This window comes from Melospiza melodia, chromosome 1, assembly GCF_035770615.1.
Source record: "Melospiza melodia melodia isolate bMelMel2 chromosome 1, bMelMel2.pri, whole genome shotgun sequence".
Lineage (NCBI taxonomy): Eukaryota > Metazoa > Chordata > Aves > Passeriformes > Passerellidae > Melospiza > Melospiza melodia.
The window spans coordinates 39854101-39880015 of NC_086194.1; the positions used below are offsets into that span (position 1 = coordinate 39854101).

The 25915-nt window shown below is 39.4% G+C and overlaps 1 protein-coding gene across 1 annotated transcript in view; it reads left to right on the top strand.

The window, feature by feature from the left end:
* Positions 1-11016: 11016 nt before the first annotated feature.
* Positions 11017-25915, top strand: part of LRRC3B (leucine rich repeat containing 3B) — a 182601-nt gene continuing 167702 nt past the window's right edge. The window contains exon 1 of the mRNA XM_063154777.1: positions 11017-11114. The gene's annotated coding sequence lies outside the window, so the exon portion shown is untranslated. The remainder of the gene's footprint in view (positions 11115-25915) is intronic.

The following is a 25915-nucleotide window of genomic DNA, read 5'->3' on the forward strand; positions in this document are numbered from 1 at the left end:
GTATTTTAAGCAGACTTGGTTGAAGTAAAAACTCTATTTTGTATTTACTGTTGGTAAAATGCTGCAGTATGGAGGATACTGGAAATAGCTTTACATCCATTTGGTAACGTTTCTGTGTTTTATATTTTCCATCTCTCAGCTTGCCCTTATAAATAGATTTCAGAGCATATTTGATATGAATTTCTCTTTCCTGTAAATATCTGAGGGAAGTGTCAGAATCAGTTCAAGTTTTGGTGACTGTTTATAAATTATTCCTTGGTTCTTGATAGCAGGCTGCTTTTATTTATTTACTTATTTTCTTTTAAAAATATTTGAGTCAGTAAAAGCAATCACAGTAAAAGGTGCAGGTGCCTTACAGTATTAGAGATACAAATCAGACTCTCCCCATCCAAATCAGCTTTCTTAGGGTTGTTGTGTCTGAATCGACAGCATTCCCCAGGGACTTTCTCAGCTGACTCTGTGCTGACAGCTCTCTGTCATATGTTTAGTTGGAAACAATCCATCCAGAAATTTAATGCCACTTTAGCCCTACATGAGAAGAGGACAGTGTTAACAGGACAGCAGGAGATGTGACAGCCAGTGACTTGATGATGGGATGTGATACGGGGGAGGCTGTCAACAATGTGGAACCAAACTTCCTGGGAGATGTTGGCCAAGATCTGTTGCTCTATTGAAGTAAGCCTTCCAAACACACCTTTTAGTCTGAATAAAGTTTAAAGGGATACAGAGCTGAATGGTGGTAAAAGCTGACCATCTTTGTGCCATCTTGGCTGTGTCTGGTTTTGCTTTGGCCGCCTCTGTCTTCCCAGATCCAGAACTCTGGAAGAGACTCTGTGGTAATGGCCTCAGAGATAGAGGGCTGTGAAACCTCCATGACTTGGGACCTCTTTAGCACTGTTACCTTGTTTCCTACTGTCTCTGCCCTCCTGAACAAGTTCAACCAGACAGAGCTACAGGGGAAACATGGCAGCTCTCTATGTCATTTTACATACATCAGTCTGTGAGGCAGGGCAGCTCCAGCCCGTGGTGCCTCCAGGAGCAGGACCATGCCTGCATTTTCTGGAGAGCTGTTTTTGCCAAGGCCCCACAGCAGCAGCTGCCCAGAGAAGCAGCTCATCCACACCTTGCAGATTTTTGCTGAAAAGAAACTGTTTGAGAAATCACAGAAGGGAAAAAACTGCAGTTTGTTTTATATTATTTCTTTCTAACTGGAGACTGGCTGGAGAAGCTGCTTCTTGTAGTTTCATGCAATTTAAAGAGGAAGTGGACTATTTGCTCATCTGTTTCAAGCTCCATAAAACTGTCTTTCTGATGCAGGAGTGCAATACAGGCTACAAAGATGAAAGCTGTGCTCACAGACTGACTGACCACCAGTAAGAATGCAATGCATAAGGATGAAGATAGAGAAAAAAGCCAATCATTTAATTGCACTCAGGAACTAGTACTTTTGGAAAGGAAAGCATCTATATATTATAGATGCTATATTTATATTATAGCTGTAAAAACATCTATAAAATGTAGAAATCCCCAGAGGTTTGTATCCCCCTACTACAGATAGTCCCTCAGAAAAGAAGGTCTAGCTGTGTAGGACAAGCTGCTTGCCTTCCCCTAGTAATGGTTAAAAAAATCTGATCTCTAAACTATTGTATAAAGGGTGTCTTGGAAAAGGAGAGTCACCTAAAAAATCCATATTTTTCTATATATCTTGTATTTTTATAAAAGTAGGTTGTATTATGCCGTGGTGCATTTCTGTCAGCTTCAGCTGGGTTACTCCAGGCCTGAGGGTTACCTGGATCCCTGGAGGATCCTCTTAGCCTGCATGCCTATTTTTATCTGAGTCTCACATAATTTAACAAGATTATTCACAAAGTTCTCATTGGTCCTTCTTTACAAATCTACACCATCAATATGCTTCTTTTTTTACAGCCCTCTTCCAGGTAATGTTATCTTATGCTCAGTAAAGAGCCCGCTTGTAATACTGATCTAAAGCAACAGGGATTCCTTCCCACAGCCATGACAAGGCAAAGGTTTCCAGGGAAGATGCTGTATCTCCTGCTGCCTTCCTATTGGATGGAAAGTTAGCAGCCTGCCCTCTTCTTACAGAAATGCAAGCATTAAGGCTGTGTGTATTTGCTCTGCACTGTTCTAGAAGCTCCTTGTTTTCCTCACCTGAAACATGGCTGTGAGTAGGTGATTCTGGCTTTGGAAGCTATGAACCAGATCTGTCTTCAAAGTTGAATTACTTTTAGCTCATGTGTCAACTGTGTACACATCTTGTCATAATCAAAATTAACCAGGATGAATCAGCAATTTAATTTTCCAGTAAATTATGTTCATATGTGGTCTGGAGGCTTTTTTTACATTATCTTGGTACTTTTAAATTAAAGTACTGTTGTATGTGCCTGCTGCCAACTCTAGTTATTGCTGTATCAGGATTAGTTTTGAGTTTTTCATTGTAGCTTTTATGATAACACACTGCTGATTATTTGGGAATGTGCTCAGAAATGTTCATTTCAGGCTAACCAGAAGATACTTCATTACTGTGTAACTTAAACTGGAGCCCCAGGCTCCTAAATCTACTGGGATTTTTATGATGGACTATTGCATCTGAGTGCTTGATTTTTAGAGGCTTGAATTTGAGATGATTTTATGATGTATGATTAGATTTTCCCTTTCCCTGAATGTTGATCTGGTCCTGTTTATTTTTTGGTTTTGGTGCCATGTCTAAAGATGGGTTCTTAATGTTTTGAAAAGCAGCCTGAATGTCTGAGTGAAACAACAGAATCTCTTTGTGACTGTCTTAAAATCACTGTCTCTAGGTTTAGATCTTGGAGGTAATGAGTAGTGACAGTCCAGCAGTGTAGGGTTCAAATTGGTTTTTTCCCCCTCAGCAGATGGACCAAAGTCAGAGTGAAAGCTCTGAACACATCACACTCAGTGCCCAGGCCATATCTGTCTCTGATGCTCTGCACTGCTCTGAGCAATGTCACACCTGGTTTTCAGAAGCATTAAACTCACACTTGCACAACTCACTGGATCAAAGTGATTATGTGGTAGCCACAGTGGCCACTAATTTCGGCAGCCTACAGAGAGCCTTCCTTCTGAAAGGAGAATGTAATGATAGCACTACATGACAATCCTGGCTGTCTCAGTCAGGGTCATTCCTCCACACTGAAATCATAAGATAATGCCTTCATTTTCAAACCTCTGTTACAGCCATGTGAGACCAGACTTGTCTTTTTATCCTGCCTGGAGACTGGACAGTGCTCCCTAGGGAAGGGATTACAGAAACTCACAGTGGTTTTGGGGTGTCAGTTCTTTCATTTGGGCTGATGACTTCACCATCATGAGTGGCTTGGATCAGAAGAAAGCAAATTCAAAATCCCTGCAAATTGATGTTGTGTGCTGGAGGGGAGCCACAGGGACAGCCACTGAAAAGCAAGCAGGTTCTATGAAATAATAACTTGGTTTCAGAGCTAAAATGAGAGGCTGTGGAGGACAGGTGGCTGCAGCAAATCTGTCCCTGCCTGAGGGGAGGATGCTGCTGAATCTGCTTTCATTGTGAGGAGGAAAGATAACCACAAACCTATGCCAGAGGAATGGGTGGGAAAAATCAGAGAGGGAAAAATTACAAGCAAAAGTCAACAAAATGAGTGGGCTCTTGGCCAAGCTCTCCAAGGCAGATGGATGGTACTGCTGGTTATGACAGCTGCAACTGAAAATGCAGGAGACAACGGGGGAAGCTGACAAATATTTAAAGATTACCACCAGCTGTTTAGCCCAAACCATATCTCCTCTGCTGGGTAAACAAAGCTTTATTCTGGAACTGCTTTACCTCTTCTTCATCACTGGATGGCAAAGATGATATTTGAACATCATTATCAAGATCAAGCTGCTGAATGCCAGCAATGTCTTTCCTGCAGTAAGATCCTCAAGCCTGGCAGAGTCACAACCCCCTGTCTCCACAGCAAAGCCAATGGGATATTGTGCCTTCCTCCTTCATCTGGCTCTGCGGTCTGCTGCTCTCCCCACAGCTACTTGGGAAGGTTGGGTTGGCAGGGTGGTTGTGGCTCCTGGACAGGACAGGAACTGGAGGGAGAGAGAAGTGTGCCTGTATGACAAACAGTGCTCTTTCACATTGAGATCTGCTTCCTGTCCCTTTGCTTGCTCTGGGTGCCTACCAAGTGCAGCTACCATTGCAGTTCTGTCCTTTGGAAACTCCATGGCCCTCACCTATCACCTCTGCTGCATTTTCTCCCATGTGCTGCTTGACCTAGCCAACAGCCAGAGCCTCTGGCTGGTTCTCTGCCCCTTGTAGATGTTCAGATTACTAAGGAAGCTGGGCTCCTCTGAGAAGGGAAGTACATCTCCATACCTGCTCTTGCTAGGCACTTTCCTGTGCTGATAAATTTGGCTTCAGCCTCCAGTACTTCTCCTCCCCTAGGAACACTTTATTTTTATTCATGGCTGGAAATGCAAGCTTAACTGCCGGTGCTTAAGGTACCCATTCTAAATGTGACAGACTCTTCACCCAAAGGAGTGCTCAGAAGTGCATTGTTTTTTGCCTGCAGAATATTGGCAATAGTGAGACTTTGTCAAATTTCTTTTGGGTCCCCACTCCGTTCTTAAACATCAGAAAAATGGATCAAATTTAGGAGTCTATTTTCCCTCTTAGCCTTGTTTTACTGCTGTTTCATCTGAGACTTATCAAAAATACTTGAACTGAGTTAGAGAGACAAAAACTAAATTTTTAAGAATCTGCAGGGGGCTGAAGGGAAGAATAGAGAACATTAAAAAAAACATTTTTTCTTTTTTTTTTATAAAAATGTTACCATCAGAACTGCTTACAGCTAAAGGTGATGACTAAATATACTGGAATCATTGAATTCATCCATCTGAATCCTAATAAGAACATAAAAGCACGGAGGGATGTTGGAGGATATGGCTGGTCAGTGGCAGGGGAAAAGAAGATACTGCAGTCCACCAAGGTGAGCAATACTAGGACAAGATTATCTTTCCTGTCATGTACTTGCCAAGCTGCAGCTCTTACTTTGGCTTGCTCCCTGGATTTGATGTCATATTCTCTCCCCCCACAGACAATGAAGTGAAGCTTTAGGGTGGAGAAAATGGGTGAGGAAATTATGTAAATAAACCAGCCAATTGGTTATGCCCCTGAGATATTCTGGAGTCTTGGCTTGCCAAATTTCTCCTTAAGCAGGAAAAGAAGAGTTTTCCTGCCTGGCCATCCTACTTTGCCAGTGCAGGAGCAATGGAAGCTGAGCTGTCCACTCTGCTGCTGGTGCGTGAGAAGGCAGGTGCTCCAGCGATGCTTCTCTGGGATTCAGAGTGGCATTACTGATGTCATGCCCTTGGCAGGGCTGCAGGGAAAGAACGGGAGAGAAACATCCACTACTGAGACTTGTGGGGAGAGTCCAGCCCCAAAGGAACACCTGTGCCATTGCAGCTTCCTGCTGCACTACATACATGTGTTCATGGGAGGCTGCCTCACACAGGCACACCAAGATACATATTTTACTTGGCAGTTGTATGGATGTGTGAGGTCTGTTCATTTTAGTATAGGCAATTATACCCAGATCTCTTTAGCCTTTCTCTGTTAGAGAAGTATTGCCAACAGGATCTTCCTTAAGAGAGTCCATACCTACATTTGCTGTAATCATCTAATTAAGGCTGTTGTGGTTTTGGGGCTTAATCACCCTGCATAGAAGCATGAACATGAGCAGGGTGCCTAAACTGATCTTTTCCCAGATGTAGGTATTCACTGCTCTGTGCTCCCATACCAGCTCATCTATTTGGTGATTTTCTCATGCCTGTAGTTCCTGTAAAGGTTCCACCCTATGGAACTTATCAGGTGCTTACCCCTGATTTATTCTTGAAATTTAATTTAGTATGTTCATTCAGCCTCTCCAGAAAGAAACTTGTTGGAAATTTTCCGCTGGAACATTTCATGTTGGGCTTTATAAAAGCAAGATTATTGCAAAAATTATGCATGCAGTGGCATTTAGAAAGGCAACAGAGATTTTTATTGAAGAGCTTGACATCGGTGGCATGAAACATTTAAGGGGTTTAGTGATAGATTTAATTTCATTTTCAATTGAAAATGTTCAGAAAAACATGTAAAACAAATATTTCCATGAGCCTAGATGGTTTTTTAAATCTGTTTCTTGTGACAGATTAATAATCTGATTTTAGTCTATTAAATAATAGATTAACATCTTAGATTTTAATCTATTTTATCTTCCACTTAAAATTTCTCATGGCAAGTTTTTGCAGAGTGTTTAGTCAGAGAGGGGCATAGTCAATTTTCAAGCAGCTTTATTCTGTCATTATGGCATTAACTTATGGGTCATTTTTCAGTTATTATCATGAACAGTGGTGGGACAGAGGCATGACTCCAAGGACATATATATGTGACTATTGAAAACCCTCAATGGCCACTCTAATAATCTGGTACAGCTGTAGAATGACTCTTAAATAATGGCTTCCATCACAGTTAATGCATACCCAATGGAGCTGACAAAATCCTGGGGGTCTTTGCACTCCCAGCATGTTAAGGCGCTGCTGGGAACTCCATGGAGATGCTGCCCTCAGGCAGGGAGTTGGCTGCCTGTGGAGCAGCTGTGCTCAGGAGAGAGAAAAGGAGAAGGAGAGATGGTGGGCTCTAAGAGTTGGTCTTCCAGAGTCTCTTCTGTTGTGAGTGAGTTCACATCAGCAGGAGAAAATCAGATCTTGCAAATATTTTTGACATAGCTAATTAATGAACAAATCTGTAAAAAATCAGATATTTTCCTTCAGGAAATACTTAAAAATACCAGAATAACACTGTTGTGGGTTTTTTTTTGTTTTTTTTTTTGTTTTTTTTTTTTTTTGTTTTTTTGTTTTTTTTTTTTTTTTTTTTTTTTAATACTGAAAACTGATTCAGTCACTTCTTCCATTTTCTTCCATTCATGCTGTATTTGGGATTGCATTTTGGAAATGGACAGCCTGGGCAATATGAGATTTGAAGTCCTTGCCTGTGGCTAGGGAAGTTTTGGAAGAGTGTTAATGCTTTTAAAGACTATGGGTGTCCTCCCTAGAGTAGTCCTCAAACCTTAGGATTAATTTCTTCTGTTTTCATGTGAGACAATGCAGATATTTTTTCCTGAATCATACATTCCAGTGTCACACAATGCTGATCTGTCATGGACTGAACTATGCAATGCCATTCCTTCTCAGTTGCTGTGTTTTCTGTATCCTGCTCACTCGTTTGGAGATGCTGAATAAAGTCAGCCACTGCCATGTCATCATGAGCACAAAGTTCTTGGATAGACATCTGAATGCTTACTTCATCATTTTCTGTCAGTTCTACTTGTTTGGTAGATGATAGAAGGGAAAGATAATGAGAAAGGTCTAACAAAATTAGGAGAAACTTCTCCTCTTCCAACAAGTATTAACCATTGCTCCTTGCAGGTTTCAGAAGTACCAGGAGAAATGATGCCTGCTTAAAAACTGACTCCATAAATTATCACCAATGGGAAGGCAGATTATATGTACTTTTAAAAATAAAATTTTACATGGCACAACGCAACATTTTACATTGGTTGGGATTTCTAAACCTATGTCTTGTTCCCAACCTTTCTCTCCAAGTGTGTCCTCTGTTTAAAAAACACACATACCTTTCTAGACGGGAAAAGCCCTCAGACATGGTTTGTTGCTGGTCACATATCAAATACAGGTTTTTGGTTTAGGAATTCTGATGACTAAAGTCAAGCCAATAATTCAGAGAAGAGTAGCAAAATGATGAGTGAGGCTTGGCAGAATTTTTCTTTGAGGAAAACTGAACTGGGAGATTTTGTTGCTTGAGAGAAGACTACTAGAGATAAAAGGGGAACATGCATCCAACTTCCAACTGAGGGAGTACAAGGATGCAGAAATACATCTTTACATGATAAAATAAAAATTCTTTTCAACAGGAGAAAATTTAAGCAATGGAAAGTGTTATAAAATCTAACAGTAGAAAACCTCAAGTGAATATATCCTTCCCCTAAAAAAATCTTTAGAAAAGAGCACTCAATTTATGATTTATTCCCCACTGTTCTGAAAAAAATAGTGCTCATTTTCTTACTTGCTGCAGTTGCTTTGAGAGCAAATAAAGCACTCAGCCAAGGTTTTGCATCTCTGTGTGGCTAGAAGGCTCGCAGTGCTCATCTACTGCACAACAAACTGCTCTAGGCTTGATAAAGCATTGCCTGGAATGTTCTTATTCCCATTTTTTCTGTGAGTTTTGGAGCTGGTTGTGTTTTCAGCCACATCCCCAGGTACCAGGTGTTATCTGTAATCCTGGCAAGCATTGTGTCTCTTTCTCACTGGTGTCTAAGCTGATTTGAAGTACTGCATGTTAGCAGTTCTCCATTGCACTGTGAAAATACAGGCAGAGACCAGAAATAAATTCCTTATTGTACTGTGTTGGTTACTGACTGAGAGGAGAAAAGCCAGGACTTCTTCTATTCCATCTCTCTTATTTTGGATTGCTTTCAAGTAGATTTAGTAGTTTTTATGGGGACCAGAAAATAAAATTTCTTATAAAAAGGAAATAAAAACAAAACAACAGGATGTCTTTTGGCTATTTCTGACATTGTTTTTCTTTTTCTCATCATTGACATCTTTCTGTTTTACTGGCTTGGATTTATTTAGGTGATCATGTCAATGATATCTCTATGTATATGTATTATTTATTTTTGCTTTTCATCTTCATCTTTCCTGATCTCTGCATGAAGTTGCAGCAGTATTACTTGGAAAGTCTGGTGTCTGGGCCAATTCTGTTTAAAATAAAAGGCAAAATAATGCTAGACAATGGAGTTTCACCAGAGAGGAGCTTGGCCTGCTGTCCTGGTATTGCTAAAAATGAGCTGCTAATGAAATCACTCTGTAACTGCTTATTCTCACATCTGGGGTGAGCAGAGTATGCTCTAAATGCAGAAACCTTCATGAACCTCAGGGGAGAAGTTGTGTCTTTCTGGGAAATCATAGGAGTATATATATTTATCATCAGTGCAGAAGACCTGACCTGCCTGGTGTGAGTTTATACAGCAGCTCCAGCTGTGAGTTTACATAGCATTTATAGTGCCCTCCCATGGCTTTATAAAAAGGTCATGTTATTTTCATGGTACAGTAATTTGGGGACCCAAAGACGACAGCTATGCAAGGAATTTCACAGCTTTGCTCTGCTGTGTCAGCTCCATGTCTAACTGTCATCCTGAAACTCCAGTTAAGACACCAGGATATCACTAAATAAAAGGCTTTTCTTTAGAATGAAAGTTTAAATTGTGATTTTGCATCAAATTAGGTTGCTTCTTCAATACAGCAATGAAATGGGAATTGGTTTTTTTTTTGGTGAGTCATTAGCCTGCTGTAAAACTTAAAATAGGATGTACATAGACAAAGATTGAAAATGTAACATGCATTTATTAGCTTGAAATCTGTAATATTAGAAAATTTATCTTACATCTTTGGTTCAGCACCATTTCCATACATGTGAAATATAAAAGAAATATAATCTAGTCTGTTTCATGGAAATTCTATGTAAGCAAGTTTAAGAGGGAGAATTTTGATTACAGTTAAATGAAGACTGTATTTATTTCATAACTTCCAGAGTGATTTCATTTTGCTTCACTCAGATTTTAGAAATTATTTCTAAAGAAGTAGGTTGAAAATTGTATTACAAATTATATCTCAGTTGCAAAATATCCCTTAACGTTTATCATTTAAGGGCAGCTATAAAATTGGAAGCTATCAGATTTTTCTTAAAGCTTAATGGTATTTATAATATAAATTCATAAATTATGACATAGATTTGTATTTGAATGTTATACCAAATTTGTGTGTACCAATTATAACTTTTAAATAATGAAACTTGTTTTGATAAAGAATTGTTTTTTCATATTTCCCAGGGTTTCTTTTACAAATTATCATAGGATATAACGACATATTTTAAATGAAATTTAAAATGCCTGTAGTGCATTTCAAAATTTTTCAACTTGAAATGATTATTTACTTATGTTAAAATGTGATGCAGAGTGAAAAAACAAGCCAAAATAGTTTAGCCTTTTATAATGAAGATAAAATAATCATGAAAATATATGAAAAGTTTTCTTCAACTGGACAAATTTTTTTGGTCCCACTTTTCCATTTTTGCTTTCTGATCTAGCTAGGATGCTGATTCTCAAAGGAATAGCTGTCCTTGATTAGCTCAAGCTGTGCTTCTGATCTTTTTAAATCTCCTAAAAAGGTGGTTTCCCATTTCAAAAAAACCCCATCTACTCCATCTTTTCTCCCATATGACCTCCAAAAAAGGAAGTCATATTTCTGAATTTCTCAGTGTGACGTAGTATAATTATTCTTAAGAATGACATTTTTTAAATTTTGCAAGGTTGAGGGTTTTTGTCATGTGCTTCCAAATCTATAAGGTAGGAGTTTTCACTTGCAGGGCAATGATCTATCAGGTAAAAGCCATTTTCTCAAAGGGGTTTCATTCTCCAGAGCCATGCCAATAACGGTACCTGTAAAGAGCAGATTTATCTTCTGAGTTCTGCTACCAGTACAACTCTTCACCGCCATAGGTTCAGCTGGCACATCCAGGCTTGTCTCTGTTGGGTAATGTCACAGCTTCATTTAAGATCCTGAAAGCTTGACTCTGATAATATTCAGAGCCTATCTAAAACAAATATTTCTATGTTAACAAATATAAACTGCATTTAAGTTTCTAGCATTTTGTAATGTTATCTCTTTCTGGATGAAGTAAATTCTCTCCATGGCTTTAGTGGACATCATTTAGCCCAGCTTGTATGTGGCTGAAGTCACAGATCTTGCCCTGTGGAATTTAACTGCATTGTGCCTACTGTTTGTGGTAGCAAAGGTACTAATGCTAAGCAGATAGAATAATTACAGGAAAATTTACCTGTGATAAAATAATACAGAGTCATTACATTTTTCTTTATCTTCTTTCTTTTTTTTCCTTAAAGAATCCATAGTTTCAAGCTGTTTCAAGCATTGCAACACCCAGTACCAGGAACCAGCCACTGACAATGTTTGCATTCACACGGATCTCCTTATATAAGGTAAACCTTAATTTCTGGGTTTTTTTTACACATTTCCTTGGTATTAATTCCCTACTCTGGAAAGCAGAAAGTCTCCAGAGACCCAGGAATGTGGTTTCCTAAGTCAGTCCTTGAAAATGCAATCCTTGGGGGTAAGGCAGATGTTGAGTAAAGCTTCAGGTTTGAAGTTTGTTTGGATGTTGTTTTTGTTTGTTTGATTTTTTGTTTTATTTATTTTCTTCTCTCTTTTTTTCCTGATGGCATGTAATAACTGTAAAATTGTATGGCTTTATTTGATCAGTGTCAGAAGATGTTTTGGTTCTCAAATGTATCTCTGGTACAAACAGAATGAAAGCAAAATATTAGCCAGTATATTTTTATTAGGTACAGTGTCAGGGAATAAGCCCGTTATTAATGGTATTCTTTCTGGTCGTGGAATTAAATCCTATTTTAATCTAAGAGTGGAGAAGGAAAATTAATATTGTTTGTTCTGAAATATGGCACTGTTCTCTGCATAGCTGAGAACAGACTGGAAGTTTTCTCTTTCTGAAAAAGTAGTTTGCTTACTACATACTATCAATATGAATTCAATTTGCAGAGTATCTGTAGTCCCAGAACAGTACAATCTCAAAAATAATAGCTTTCTGCTTTCTCCTTGCCAATCTCCACCCTGGCTCGTGCCAGTGCATCACAATGTGTGGTGCAAAGCCGCCTCCTCGCTGTACCAGCACGGAATGCTTCACCTATAAATCATGAAGGAACAGTCTGTACTGTCTTGTCTCCTCTTTGACCTGGGTACTACTCTGACCACAGGATACTGTAATTTACTGTCTTTCACACAAGAGCAGAAGAGGTTGTGTGATGTCTCCAGGCTGAACAAACCCAGACGTGTTCAGGTGGGTCCACATCGTGGACTGACCTTCCGCATTACTTGCCACTTCCTGTGGATGAGGATGATTGTGGGAGAGGGCCAGACACCAAGTGAGCCCCTGCAGCATCACATCCTGTTCCTTCAGTCAGAGAATGTCAGGGTTTCTCCCTCTTTGTTTTAATAACCAGCATGAGGGTGGGATGGGGGATGTGACCAGCATTCTGGAAAACCCCCCTCACTTGCAAAGTATGGTACAGGCCTTTGGGTTCCTGGCAGAGGTTAGAGAAGGGACATCCCTTGATATGTGGTTCTTCACTCACAGAAAAACATGAATGCCCCAAATGCCTGTCATCTCCCTCTTCTTATAGACCATTTCCCATTTCCTCTTCTTCTCCTGCAATTCCTGTGTTGAAAGCGAAGGGAGACGACCCATCTTGTTGTTGATCAGCATTGACTCCGATTTATTGATCAAATCAGTCATCTTTTATAATAGTGTTAATTAACTTCATGCACATTGCAAAATTCGAGCTCACGATAGGTTATAGAGAAAACTCTAACCCCTCCTTTTTTTTTACAATACCTGTGGTTCGTTTATTGAAAACAGGACCAGCGTTCTCACTGTGATATGGAAAGTTCTCAAAACCTTCATATCTGTTCCCAGAGCAGCTATCTGTTCCCAGAGAGCCCAAGGACAGAATGTTTTGCCTGTTACGGGAAGACTGTCTGAGAATCCTGCTGTTTATAGAAAAGGTGTCTGAGAACCTAGTTATTTACAAAATCAAGCCTGGGAACTGCTGCTTTACAGCTGCCTTTTACTTTCCCATCAGCTGTATACCTTCATGGCCTCTTTCTTTAAGCCATGCTTGAACCAGGCTCTCCACATTTCTGTTAAAGTTTTTTTTGATGCTGAGCTTAGACTAGCTAAACCTCTCCTAACTAGCTGGTTTTTTCTTTTTCTAGATCTTTGCCTTCCTCTGTGATTTATTTTCTTATTTACCCTTTTATCTCCTTTTGCATTTGACCCTGTGCTTACCTGCCATTTGTACTAGTTTTTATTTATTTCCTTCCTTCCAAAACTGCAGCTTTTATATATTCTTTGCAAATTATTATTTTCCTCTCCTTTTCAATCCAAGCCTTTTCTTCTCCAGATACACTTAATTTGGAAAGTCCTCTGTGGAATGCCACAAATACATCTTTGTGGCCCCTCTGTGTTTGCTGTTTCTGACATGCTGAACTTTGGTGCCCATATTCTTCTGTCATTACCCTGATGTAAACCTGCAAAGACTCCATTGTTGATTACCCATAAGTATGTGGCTGGAAGATCAGTAGATTAAAGCAGAAAATCTTGGAATTCTGTAACTAAATTAGAAGTGCTAGTGTTGCTCTGCATCTACCATGGCTTTTGTTAGATCTGAGAGGTCGATTACTTCAAAGGTAAACAATTTTCTTCTGCAAGGTAGCATTGCTTCTATATGACATATGATGATTAAACATCTGTTTCCCTGTCTTGATGGTCTTGTCAAGCCTGACCTGAACCTATAGGTTTAAAACATAATTCAGCCATATTCAGTGCTATAGGTTAAACAAATTAGTATTGAATAGTTAATAGAGTTGGCCAAATCTAGCCCCAGTGTTACACCTATTTTGTGCCAGGACTGAACTGTGTCCCATATCAATAACAATGAACGTTTACAGATGCATTTCGAGTGTAATACTGTGCTGAATCTATTCCGTATTTTGTTTCTTTAGCAGTATAAGAAAAGTAAGTGTGTTTCAAAATTAAATCACTTGGCTGGCTCACACATCGTCAGGCTGAATGCTAATCATTCAGCCTAATTAAGTCCAAAATAAAAAAAAGGGTTATAAACTATAAATTGAACTCTGGTATAGACACTTTTTGTAAAGCTTTCACCTTGACACACTTGTGCTTCTGACTTTATTAACAACTGAGATCACTTCAGCCTGGGACTACCAATGTTTTGGTCACTAGGGTTTGGCACAGATAGCTGTCCCTTGTGCTGAGCAGCCTGGTCCGTACAGGAGCAGTCTGTAGGGAGTACTTCCACATGCCCTATGTGCCACAGGTGATTTCTCAGTCCAAATGTGTTGTAAATGCACCTTTCCTTTTAAAAGCCCTTCCAGAACTATGCTGCTGGACAATATGAAGCCTTCACCTTATTAGTAGCCTGAGTTAGTCAGGTTTGTTTTACATCCTTTTGTTCTTGGGCCAGTACAGCCTTGTAGGTCCATTAGATGCATAATTGCTCATGTTTTTTCTCTTGTACCTCTTCCCAGTCTTCCTTTTGCTGTTTTGTCTGCCAAGTTCTTCTAGCACCTTTTCCTAGTGGTCCTACCAGTCCTTTGCTGCACCTCCTTCAGTTTTAGTTTACCTTTTCTTTGGAGTCTTTTATTGCCACAAGAGAGACAAAGTGAAATGCAATATTGCTACCAACACCCATGTGTGAGTGTAGCCTTACGCAAGCAAGCAGTGTCCAGTTCTGTAGTCATTGTCCTTGTCTTCCTTGAAAAGTTAGGAATGGCTTGTCAGCAGCCCTTAGCCATCTGAGCTCTATTTCTTCTGGTTATTTCTAGGTGTTAGCTCTCCAGTTGCTTAGATTGAGAACAAGGGTGTTGTGCAGAGGGCTCAGGATGTCTGTGAGTGGGCTGAGCACTCATTCTTGCTCAGCTCATCCAGAACATATGGTCAGCTAAGTGCTTAGGTATTGCTGGGATCGTCCCTCAAATGAGGGCTAGAGCTTAACCCATATGAATATTTAAAGGGAAAAATACCTGCTAGGTGGATCTGTATTTTTGAGCACCCCAACTGCCAGAGTCCGGCACCCTTTGTGCAACTGTTCTCCAAGCTCCTTGCCATGATTTCAGTGTTGTGGAGGGCTCCTCCCTCTTCCCCCCCAGGTTCAGGCAAGGCTAATGGTGGGGCCCTTTGCCTGGGACAGGAGAAGTCCCTGCAGTCCTTCCACTGTTGGTGCCAGGATCCAAGGACAGGCAATGAATGGGCTGGCAAGGACAGGGTAGATTTTTAGAAGACTACAGATGGAGAGGTTCATTAAACACCAAGGTCATAGATGGGAACTGTGAAACATTCAGATTCCTGAGTGCCAAAAATCTTGTAGTCCATCTCTAATGGCTTTTAAAGTGTTAGGGTTGAAAAACAACCTGAGTAGGACAAAGAGATGAGTTTTTACAGATGCATCATATCACTGAGGACTGCAGTCACAGTAAGTTAGAAGGCAACAAGCAAAAATATAATGGTGAGTACTAAGAAGAATGTGTTGGACTCTTTTTTTCAGAAGTGCTGTAAAATCTATTTCACATAGCACAAGCATTAATTCAGAGCATTTGTTCACAAGGCACTACCTTACCTGATCTGCTTTCCTTGGCTGATATATGTACCGCAGCTGCAGATTTATTTCTACAGATACATAGTTTTGTATTTTGGTAATAAATTCTTTTCAGTAGAGTGACTCCCCAGGACTGAGAGTTTATGAACTGATTGATTTAACTGCCTGTTCGAGACTGTGCTTTCACTGTCTGGCAAAACACATGACATAAATTTGACTTTGGAGCCAAATAAATTGGAGAATTGTACTAAATTGTGCTAAAGAGGGAAGATGAATCGTGAAAGAAGCCACTTCAACAAATAATGCATACTCAGAGTGTCAAATGTAAAATAAATAAAATCCTTATGAAAATAGAAAACTTGTTACCAGCAGAAGAATCTGAGGTCTGAAAATTACTACACACGTACTCTCATGGGATACATATTCTGCTCCCTTGGCAGAAATATTAGATGTACTTAATCATATTTGTGATATTAATTAGAAAAATGGTGATACAGAGAGAGCAAGAACATTTCTTTATTTTCTTGCTATAAATTGCAAAGTTTCCTGAACTTCACTGAGACAAGAAGTGTACTAAATACCACAACAATAGCTAATCCATAAAAGAATAAAAAGCCTAGGCAATGATTTGATTTAGTTTTGTGTCACTCCAGGCTTATTCCAGAAAAGTAACTTTGTTTTTCGTGCTTTAAGATGAAGTAATGCGTTGTTGGAGAAAAAACCAAACCAGAATATGTTGCACAGCTCATCATTACAGCAGGAATAAAAACAAACCCCAAGGGCATATGATTTTCAACACCTTTGATTCTTAAAACATTAGAGGGAGGGTAATGCAAAATTGCTTTTCTTTCTTAATTTTTAGTTATTGTCTTCAGCATTTTTGGGGTCCCTAGGAGGTTGCATGTTCAAAGGATTATATCACTTTCTGGGGCTGTTGTTCAGAAACATTTCACTGACACTAAATGTGACCTTACAATTCATCTTCTTTGAAATGAGTGGCTTAGTCAAATGTGAGATGAAAGACAGTACAAACTGGAAACAAAAAAAGATGTGAGCCTGTGCAAATTCAGCTTTTTCTTCTCTTGAAATGTTGACTGAAAATAAATTTAAGGTATTGTATTTCATAAGTGTGTTTTAAAAAGCCTGTCTTTCAGTCTCCTTTTTACTTTCTTGTTTTTCTCAGTATTAATACAGTACCAGGAATATTTTACAGCTTCTCTCTTTGAAGCATTCTCATCACATGTGTTGAGTAATGCCTTGCATCAGTTATAAGGAAACAAACTACTATAATCTTTAGTGCCTAGGCTAAAAGGCTCTAAGGATAACATAAAAGCAGCTTTTTATGTCATGAATGTGGGGAACAGAAAGTAGGACCTCAATTGTTCCAGAGAGAGTGCTTCCATCACATGAGGGGAGCTCGTCCCTTTAGTTTGTGGATGTGCTAGGACACAATTGCACATATTTTAAAATTATTGCATGATTTTATAGCCACAAATGCCTGCTGCTTCTCCACTGGCAAGCAGGGCTCCCTGGTAGCTGCTCACAGCACTTGACCCTCCAGGAAAAGAAGTCTAGAAGGGACCCAACAGGAGTGGTGAGCTCCTTGGAAAAGAGTGAGAAAGCTCGGGAAGGTGCTCTCTCCTTGTCCCTCAGTATGGTTATGGAGCAGGACTGTAGTAACATCATGTTATGGCCCTCTTACCAGTTTGGTGTCTCCTACCAAGTGTGGCTTTAATGTGAGACACCTGAACTCTTCAAGAATGGATCTGTGCACTGGCTGCCTTGCCTGGCTAATGCTGTAGGAAGTAGGCAAGGGGAGAAAGCAGTGGTATGGGAGGACAGAGTTTGCAAAGGCAGCAGTTAGAGAGGAGCAGGAGTGTGAAGCCCTGGAGCTGGATAAATACAGGACATGACAGTTTGCTGAGTTCAAGGCCTTACTCTGCTGCTTTGCCTGTCCCTGTGCTCTGGGGCATCTCACCTCTGGCATCAGCTAAGATTTGATCTGAACTGATGAGCTAGAGGACAATGAAACTGTAGATACATTTTGAGGATGGTATTGATATGCATTTAGTGCTGAGACAGATTGGCTGGGAAGGGAAAGAAGCTGCTGAGCTTGTTAGAGACCCACAGGGGAAAAAGTGCTCTATGAGATGGTTTGAGAATTGTTAGTTGTTTTGGCAACCGTTATTAGACATGGCCCATAATTACTTCTGTAGCTATGGAGGAGTGTAAATTGCTTTTAATTACTGTATTAGCAAATATATCAGTAGGGAAACCAACAGAAAAAGAAAAAAAATTGCTGACTTTTTTTCAGTCCTCTTCTTTGTCACTGTTGGAAGGCAAAAATATTTGGACAAAAAAAAAAAAAGCTCTAATGAGCCCCAAACAGGCACATTCTGAGAAATGAACATGGTGAGGGGGGAAATAGCTATTCTAGATAGCAGAGACCTGGCTTCTATCATAGTTCTACAAAGTGGAAATAATAGTTTCTTTCCATTGTAATTTTAAATTTGTAACTCAGTGCTGTTCTTCTGATGCTTTGTGATAGATGCCAGGAGTGGAGACTGCTCTGCTGCAAGTGTGAGTCAGATAACAAAGCAATTTCTGAGCTGTAGCAGCACTGCACCTTTTCTTTTGTTTCCTCTGAAAGATACTGTAAGGCTGCATTATCAAGATTCACCCTTGCAGAACAATATTTTATTTTTAAATCATCCCTTAAAAGAATTTGTGAGTACTGGAGGGGACGTCTTATCTGCCATCGTGGTCATGTCTCCGGGAGAATTCAAACAGGAAAATGCTGAATGCATTTTCTTACCTTGAATCACAAAGAATAGAAATTCAGTGGTTTTCCTGGCCTCTTAATCTTCTCACTGAGATACTGCTCTAAACACTAATGAACATTAAATCGCTATTGCTCTGTTGGTGTGTAGCGCTTCAGTCAGCAGTCCTTCCAGAGTCAATAACAGCAGGCAATCTACTGCAGCTCCTCTGGTGTTTATTTTTAAAGATAATACTTGAAATACTTTAAAAAATGAAACATTTCATTTTGAAGGTGACAGAGTTGGAAAAGCTGAAAAAGTTTAAGATGCTTTAACAGCATGTGAAAGGGACAAACCATCTGGATTTCAGTTTAATCTCCCTGCTGTTGGCCACTGAGCTGTGGAGGGAGCATGACTCTTGACAGGCCAGGGGTGGCTTTCCCTTCTGGCTTCCCCGACCAGCAAAGCACAGGAGCCTGTGCAAGTGCAGCTTCCTGCAGGAATCATTGAATGAGGAAATGGGGCAGCTAAAACAAAGGCAGGCGGTAAAGGATGATAAAACCCCCAGTACTTTGTTTTAAGGTGAAAACCGTCACACAGCCCGCCATACTCCAGTAGAAAAAATGGCTTGGTTGAGCGTGTCTCTCCAGCTGTAACATCCAGGTAAACAAGCATTATGCCAGCTAGAGAGGCTTTTGAAGTGGATTGGCTGTGGGGCTGGCTCAGACTTGTATACAGGTCCTGCACACTGGCATTTCCTAACTTCTGAATATTTGGTTTTACCACTGCCTCAGCAGTGGTGCTTTAACATCATTTTATGTGAGGTATTTATAGACCATCTTGTCTATCAGTAGTAACTTCCTGACTAGCAGTTCCAGCTGAAAGCTTGTCTGTGTCCATAAGGGAATTGGTATTTTTTCCCTGTCTGACAGCCAAAATGGTCTGTCTGATTGTGAGATGGAGTCTGGGAGAAGATGTGTCATTCTGTAATGTTAAAACAAAAATGATGATGAGAAACTCTAACGCTGCACTGAGCTTTAAATTGAAAACTACTGTGAGCCGTGCAGGAAGAGGGAACCAGGAGGCAGCGGCAGGGGGGCAATGCCACAGCAAGGGTGGGACATGTGAAGAGTTTGGTGGAGAGGAGAACCAAGCAGGGCAGGTAGGCGCTAGTCTATCTCAAGAAGCTGTGCCTGTTTTTCATAGCAGACATCTCTGTCTTTCTATATTCCCTGCATGCTTAATTGAATTATGCAGGTAAAAAGAAGGAGAGTTTGAGGAAAAATAAAACTGCAGATGCCAAGGGCCTGTGTGCTCTGAGGAGGCTCGGGAAGCAGCAGCCTTAATCTCAATGCTTTAATTCCCCTCCTGTAAGGGTAGTTGTGCTATCAGTTGTGCAGAGAGATGCCATAAAGATGCATGTATGCAAATCTTGTGGAGCACTAGGAACAAATGACATAATTTTGTATTCAGTGCAGGGTAGTTTAAATAAGGCCTACAGGCCATTCACTGAATATTGTGGATAAAAAAAAGTCCTCACTGAACAAGTCAGACACCCTGCAGAAGAAATAGTGCATGAGCTTGTAATTAAAAAACATATTTATACATAAAATGGCCTGAATTAAGGCTTGTGCATCAATAATCCTGGCATGTCCTTACATTACAGTGCTTGATTTTGCACTGAAGTGTTTCTTTCGAAGTTACTTTTCTGTATATGAACTATAAGGAAGACACGTGGAAGCACATGAAAAGGGCAAAGAAATACAAATAGGACAGAAAAAAGACAAATTCTGTCACTCATGTATGAGGTTAGCACAGGTTTTCACTTTTCCTCAAACTCTTGAGTAACATATGAAGCAGGAGACAAAAGCCTTTGGGCAGGACAACCAGTACTGCTTCTTGAAAACATGAAAACATTTTCCCCAATTTATTTTCCATCACTTGGATATTTCATTTACTTTTACTTCTCTCAGAGGCTCTGATTTTATTAAGGGACAATGCTGAGCTCCTTCTCCCTCACCTTACAGAGATAAGGATGTTCCAATATCTATGCTCCTGCTAAGAGAGAGCTGGAAAGGCAACACCAGGGAATGAACCATTAAAAATACACCCAAAACCCCAAAGCAGAAAGTAAGCAGCAAAATGTGGACAGAAACACCTTAATTAGAATTTTTGTTTTTCTTCTGTTCTGTGTCCAAGCTGACAGGGAGAAGGCTTTTTCTTGATGCCTGTTTCTCTCAGGTATCCTTCTGAGGTATTGGACATCGCGGAAGAGGCAAGTCAACATCATACAGATTACAAGCTTACAGCAGGCCTAAAGATGTAGAAGATTTTGCACTCAGGGCTGAAATGGGTAATGGGTCTCCCCTCCTAGTACCTCTGCAGGTAAAATTGCAGGCTGTCTTTTTGTATATTTAGGGGGCTCAGACTGTTTGTAGAAGTGAGTAGCTCAAATGCTTTCAAGGAAAACCTAAAGGAACCTGCAAGAATGGCAATGAGCCTTTGAAAGGGTTTGCTTAGGGATTTTTAGCAATGTAGGAAAGCTGGACAAGGGCAGTGAAACTGAATTATGTAGCAAACACAGTTTAATTTGAAGAGAAAGGAAGCAGTGCACTGTGAGTGTTCTTTTAATTCCCACACTGAAGTTTTGCTTAAAGTAATTAACAAATTATTTATCAAGCTTGGTTTGCCTTTTAAATCCATATTTAGACGTCTCTTTAAATATCCTGATATTAAGACAAACAAACAAACCAAATGGTGCTCCCATTAAAGCCAGTGAAAATTATTTTTCTCCTGACCATGTTTATCCATCCCTTATCACAGTGGGACCTGAATCTAAATGAAATGCTCTTGCTCTTCTTGATCTAAATGAAATGGTCTTGCTGTATATACAGATGATTATGTATTAGTGACAAGGTCTGGAGATGAAACCCTTGTCTCATGTATTGCTGGCAAGACATAAATCCTATTGTGCCTCTGTAACAGAAAATTTCAAATATTTTTTGAGGCTTTATGTTTGCAGCTGGCTACACTGGTAGAAAAGTAAACAGCACAGTAGCACAAAAGGGCTCAGAATCATATTAATAAAAAGTCTATCATCACAGATATTAGTGTCCAAAGATACATATCTGGCAGAGAAAAAAACTGATTTCCCCAAGGTAGTGAGGAAGAGGATATTGAAAGTAACACTAGGTCCTTGGGAGTGTAGGCCTAGGCATGCCCCCTATTAATAAATTGTTGTTTTGGTGAAGTTATTTCTTACAGCTGGCAGCATCTTTCCTCTGTGGTCCCACACTCAAGCCAAAAACTTCTTGTCCTATGGAAAGTTATACCACTTAGCAAGATGTTACAGAAAGAGTAAGAGGAAAAATGACAACCCAATGAATACTGAGAAACATACTTCAGTATTCTAGTGACTGAGAACAGATTTGGTATTCAACAGCTGCAAGAGAAAATGTTTGACATGTTTGCCTCTGCAGCCAGTTTCAAGGAAAGGGAGGGTCATTAAGTGTGAACAGTGTCAGTTAAAAGCCTCCCACCTCTCTCTCAAGCCTGCTGGTAAATCTGACCCTGTAGTAAAGGTCATTTCTCAGCTCCTCAGGTATGCAGCTGTATAAGGACCTCAGAGTATATCACAATAAATTCTTTGCTGCTCTGTAGAACTTTTTCACTTGGAGATTTGAATCCAAGTAATGCTGGTTTCCTGTTATGCTTTCCTGATAGTGCTTTATCAAATAGCAGGAATTTCATACTGTTCCTGAGGGCAATTTTTTAAAGTGATTTATTCCTTATGCATTTTCACTGTAAACAACACTGTGAGTAACTGTTTCCCAAGCTTATTGTCAATTGTGAATGAGCATAAAGTTAATTCAGTTTTCTGAGTTCCTCTTCACCTAGTATAGGTCTATTATCGATGCAAATTAATGGCTTTTGTACTTTAAAAATTGAGATTAATCTTTGATTTAAAACACCACTAGTAGCTGATATGCCCAGATGGACCTACTTGCTCTGTTGGATGATTTAATCATTAATTTTATAAATACATGTTATTCATCCCTTTTAATGGCATGGTGAACATCCCTCACGATAAGGTTCTCATTCCTAATTGTGGTTTTGACTGAATTGTTTAAAATTAAGTTGCTCAGTAGTGTTCCAAAATTGCTTTATATTCAGGTCCTTCACTCTTACTTTGCATTGGACTAGCCCTGACTGTTGCATTCTCAGTCATCACGGTGACTTTCCCTGCTTAAGAATATGAGAAGAGCAAGGTTTGTAGGTGCTTATTTCTGAGTGGCTTGAATATCTCATTCCCTCACCTAAGACATTGCTCAGGAGGCATAAATCCATTCTTTATCCTTAGTTGCAGTACTAACATAAGAAAAGACAGTCTTTCCATCTGACTTACATAATTTTATTTGATCAAGAAAACCTATGCTGTCCAGAGTTATAATGACCATGTAACTACATGCACCAGAATCAATGACAGCTTTGAAAAATTGCTGATTACTGTAGCTTCTTCTCTAATCATTTGGAAAAGTGATAACACATGTTCGAGTATTGTCCTCATTGCCAATTTATAGCATCATTAGGTTTTGCTAGGAAAATCTTATGTTAATTTTTGTTCTCTCACTCTATGAGTTTAGATTTGTCCGCTTTTTTGAAATCCATCTCTACTTTTATGTGCTTTAATTCCTATTCTTCAACATCAGATGCTGGCTTCTGAGTATGGAAGGATCAAAGCATCTAAAGTACAGATGGTCAGTGTCTCTGTAAATTAGCTTAAAACAGGGCATCACAAATTTTCTTTGTGAGTATGATTTTGCCACCAAAAATGAAACTGGAATTGAATTTAAACTACTGATGTCCTTGGCTCAAATTAACCTGCTAGTTTTGGCAAAGCAAACTGTGGTTTACACATCTTCCATTCAAGTTAATGTGAACCTCAAGCTCCAGGACTAGTGGTTTGGCCAACCAGATAATAATGGCAGAAGGAGGATCAGAAGGGGTTGGAGCAGGGATGCCATCCCTCTGTGGCTCTCCTGTGTCTGGAAAACCCTGAAAGTGCAGGCAGCACTTCCCAACACACATGACAGAAAAATGCAGTGTTTTGTCTTGGTTTTCTTGCATTAGCTTCTAATGCTGCTTTCATTATATATCTGGTGAATTGTGGCAATTGCACATATAAAACCCATTAATGGCTGCTGTCTATTTTTAGAATAATTAAAAATTATTCCTTCAAAAAGGGAAAAATCTTGTTTAATTTTTTAAGGTTTTATTTTGCACTCTAAATGTGAAATGGAAGATAAATAGGAAATGTGAATCATCTTGCATAGTAGTAAATTGCACGCAATCCCATTTGCCTTTTTTCTGCACAGTATCCACATCCAATTTGTATTCTGCACTTTATCAATTCACTGATAGTTTATAGTGATAAACCACCATTTTAACAATAAGTACATAGGAGCAGAATTAAAAAGGCTGTACTTTTAAACTAACTTCAATTTCTTCATTTTTGTATTTACTTATCCTTATTCTCCCATAAATGCTTGTTGTTGTCAGCTTTTTTCTTCCATGAAATGCCTTTTAAAATTCAAAAGCTCATTAAAAAAACTAATAGGTAATGATAGTTGCCTTTCATTCTATCTTTTATAAACCATTTTAAAGTGAATGAACTATTGGAATTGCAAACTCAGCTCTTGCTTACATCCATGAAACAATCAGTGGTAAACAGAAAATGATCATAATTTTTCATCAAAGTGCTTTAACCTCAGCCCTGTTGGCTTGTCTCCCAGATAACAAGGTAGGGTAATTTCTGTGATTAATTAGGTAAAGTTTATCAAACTGACTGAAGATGAAAGGCTTTGGAGGACTGTATAGTATTAAATGTGTTTTAAACATAGCAAGAGGGACTCTTACAAACTTTTTACATACATTCCATAGTTTCTGAAATATCTGGCTCCTTGACAGCACAGTCAGAAACATCTGGTCCAAAGCTACAAGCTCTCCTTGCTCACCCAAATGCTCAAAATAACAGATACTGGTTACTGCCTGCAAAGAGATTTTTAATCAATCTTTGTCCTAAATACATGCATGAGAAAAGGTGTTCATGAATGTGACAGGAATACAGGAAAACTCTACGGGACACTGCTCAATGTCTGTAAGAACTACAACAGAATTTTGCACATTTGAGGCGGCAAACATCTTGTTCTATTTTTTCCCTAAGATTTAACATCAATAAATAAGAGAATATAATCTTAAAAAATTTTGTATGGATAGTGCTCTGGGCAACCTGATCTAGTTGAAGATGTTCCTGATCATTGCATGGAGGTTGGACAAGATGTCCTTTGAAAGTCCCATCCAACCCAAACTATTCTATGTAATTAGTACTGTTACTCATTCTTTTACTCATGATGAATGTCTTTTATTAAGAAGTACTTTTTATTTTAAAAAATGAATTTTTTGATTTTAAAATAGCTAACCAGAAAGGTTGGGTTGAAAATTGTTAGTATTTCCACTTAACTCTATATGTTCATAATGATAATTTTATGATTTATTCCTTTTTTATTCCCAAAATTGTGCATTCCTTTTGTGGGTGGAAATTTCTACCTGACAAAAACCTGTGTTTTCATGTCTAGTATTTTTCCTTTTTCTGACTACAGTTGTTATGAAAATGCATAACTCAAGGCAGAACTTATGTCTTGGGGTTTAAAGAGATTGCCATCACAAACCATCCCTTATCCCACATGAAGAAGAATAATGTGTTTTCAGGTAGGCAATTCTGTTGCCACCAGACTGTGATGTTCAAACCAGCTGACTGCTGGCTTTGAAATAGGATTTCCCAACACTAGGATGTGGCCACTGAAGCACTGCAGTAGTATAGCTAAAGGTGCTGTCCCTGTACCTACCTTTTTAATCAACATTTGCAACTGATGGACGATGGTCTTTGTGTCTGCGCAGACTCTTTGCATTGAAGGCAGGTGTCTGCAACCAGCAGACCATCATGGGTCTGACAGCAGGAAAATCTCTGTAACTCACTGATGCCAAAGCAAGCTGCTCAGCTTGTGTCATGCTGATAAGGAAATTAAAGGGTAGCAGACTAACATGTCTTGTTCATAATTGCTCTAAAGTATGTTCAAAATGTAAATTAAAGGACAAGTTCTGAAGGTTACTGAGCATGCACAGTGCACACTGAAGTCAGCAGGAACAGCAGCTGCTGTAGACCCTCTAAGAGCTGACCCAAATAAAGTGCAAATGTCAAGAAAATCACTTGAAAGCCTTGGGGCCCTAACTGCATTGCACACAAGTCTAATTGTGTTTATCAGCAGAGTGGTGCTACATCTCTTTTGTTGTTGATTTAGGAAATCCAACTTTTCATTGACTCAACAGCAGCTTTGAATGCCCCAAGCACCTAAATAAATCTAATCACAGGAAATCCTTCCCCTCCATCATTTCATTTGCACGAGTCCTCCTTAAAGTGCCATCTCATCAGCAGAGACTGAAGGAAGCATATCTTGCTCTCACTGGTAGGAGGGAAGAAATCACATTCCTGGGAGAAAGATGTCCTTTGCATAGTGCCTCTTTTCATGTGTACTTTATCTTCTTCACTGCAAGACTCTAACACTGATGAGCCCTGCGGGTCCTAAAGATTCAAACACAATGGCACAACAGGAAGATTAAGCATAGAAAAAGAAAAATTGGATTTCATTTCCTCCAACATTGAAAAGAGATTATTTTTTTTTCCATTAAAGAAAATTTTTCCATTAGAGTGTTTTCCATTAAAAACTGCTTCCTGTGGAAAACTGAGTTTCTATTTAAAAGAGCATTTTCACA